The sequence below is a fragment of the Arachis hypogaea genome, chromosome 9 (genome assembly GCF_003086295.3).
Source record: "Arachis hypogaea cultivar Tifrunner chromosome 9, arahy.Tifrunner.gnm2.J5K5, whole genome shotgun sequence".
NCBI classification, from domain to species: domain Eukaryota; kingdom Viridiplantae; phylum Streptophyta; class Magnoliopsida; order Fabales; family Fabaceae; genus Arachis; species Arachis hypogaea.
In genome coordinates this window covers 77,663,042-77,665,541 of record NC_092044.1, presented here as the reverse complement: position 1 = coordinate 77,665,541, position 2,500 = coordinate 77,663,042, and positions in this window count along the sequence as shown.

Below are 2,500 nucleotides of genomic sequence, written 5' to 3'. Positions count from 1 at the left end.
AAATTGTATGCTCGCCCATGAAATATGAGCAATAGGTGCCGATGATATAGAAGAACCAAATCGTAAATAAAGTTCAGGTTCGAATCCCATAGAAAATATAGGCGGTATTGTCTATAATTATAGACAAATTCAAGACTTTCGAAAGATTTCATCCAACTAAAAAGAAAAGATTTCATACAAATTAATAATTTAATTCTATTAATTTTTTGAATCATTTGGTTGAAGTTGAAAAATTCAACCATTGCAATGGAGGCAGTACGTTAAACAATTGAATTGTTTGAATGGTACAAACTAGAGTACTAACTCCGATTTATTATTTTATTATTTCTATTTAATTAACTGATCAACTTACTTTGCTTTGTTATCAAGCATTTTTTTGAATTTGATTTCAAAAATCTTCTAATCTAACTAAAACTAAAAAAAGGATATATTAAAATATGAGAATAAATCCTACCACTTCTGGTCCTGAGATTTCTGTGCTTGAAAAAAAAACCTGGGATGTATCGACCAAATAATAGGTCCGGTATTGGATGTAGCTTTCCCTCCAGGGAAGATGCCAAATATTTACAACACTCTGGTAGTAAAGGGTCGAGACATTGTTGGTCAACAAATTAACGTGACTTGTGAAGTACAGCAATTATTAGGAAATAATCGAGTTAGAGCTGTAGCTATGAGCGCTACAGATGGTCTAATGAGAGGAATGGAAGTGATTGATACGGGAGCTCCCCTAAGTGTTCCAGTGGGCGGAGCAACTCTAGGACGAATTTTCAACGTACTTGGCGAACCTATTGATAATTTGGGTCCTGTAGATACTCGCACAACATCTCCTATTCATCGATCCGCGCCTGCCTTTATACAATTAGACACAAAATTATCCATTTTTGAAACCGGAATTAAAGTAGTAGATCTTTTAGCTCCTTATCGCCGTGGAGGAAAGATTGGACTCTTTGGCGGAGCTGGAGTGGGTAAAACAGTACTTATTATGGAATTGATCAATAACATTGCCAAAGCTCATGGCGGTGTATCCGTATTTGGCGGAGTGGGGGAGCGTACTCGTGAGGGAAATGATCTTTACATGGAAATGAAAGAATCCGGAGTAATTAATGAAAAAACTATTGGAGAATCAAAAGTTGCTCTAGTGTACGGTCAAATGAATGAACCGCCTGGAGCCCGTATATCTTTTGTTTACTTTTTGTTTTCTTTCTTTACCCCACAAAGATATTGAATATAATGAATTTTTTTTTGCCATTGAGATTTTGAAAATGAACATTGAAATATCCTTCAAAAACAAGTAAATAGATGCGAAACATATAAAATGCGGTTAATCCAGCTGTAAAATAAGCTAATATTGCAAAAATTGGCGAATACAACCAACTATCATTAAGAATCAGATCTTTGGACCAAAAACAAGCAAAGGGTGGAATACCACAAAGAAAGAGCGTACCTATTAAAAAAGCTGTTTTTGTAATTGGCGTATGTTTTGTTAACCCACCCATAAGAACCATATTTTGACTTTTTTCTGGAGAATATCCAACAATAGTTTCCATTGAATGAATAATTGATCCAGATCCTAAGAACAACAATGCTTTTGAATAAGCATGAGTAATTAAATGAAATAGAGCAGCTCGGGAAGATCCCATACCTAGAGCTAACATCATATAACCCAATTGAGACATTGTAGAATAGGCCAAATTTCTCTTAATATCTTTTTGAGCAATAGCTAAAGTAGCTCCCAAAAATAATGTTATTATACCAATGAAAGCTATTCCATTCATTATGGTAGGTATAGCTATGAAAAGAGGAAGAAGTCTAGCTACAAGAAAGATTCCCGCCGCTACCATAGTAGCAGCATGTATAAGAGCAGAAATTGGAGTAGGCCCCTCCATAGCATCTGGTAACCATACATGAAGGGGAAATTGGGCAGATTTAGCTACGGAACCGCAAAATAACAATAGGGCACACAAAGTAACAAAAAAAACATTAAGATAATTATTAAAAATCAAGTTATTGAATATTTGAAACAAATCCCGAAATTCCAAACTACCCGTTATCCAATAAAGACCTAAAATACCTAATAATAAACCAAAATCCCCTACACGATTAGTTACAAATGCCTTTTGACAAGCATTTGCTGCAATAGGACGTGTAAACCAAAAACCTATTAATAGATAAGAACACATTCCAACTAATTCCCAAAAGATATAAATTTGGATCAAATTCGAACTAGTAACTAATCCCAACATTGAAGCATTAAAAAAACTCATATAAGCAAAAAATCTCAAATATCCTTGATCGTGAGACATATAATTATCACTATAAATAAGAACCAAAATGCCAACAGTAGTGATTAATATTAACATAATAAGGGTAAGTGAATCGATCAAGTAACCAAATTCTAAAGAAAGATCACGGGTCGAGGACTCCTTCCCCTTCTTCAAACTCCGATTCATATTTTTCATAGAGAAATCTCTGATCAACGATAAAACAAGATCCTTTTTGA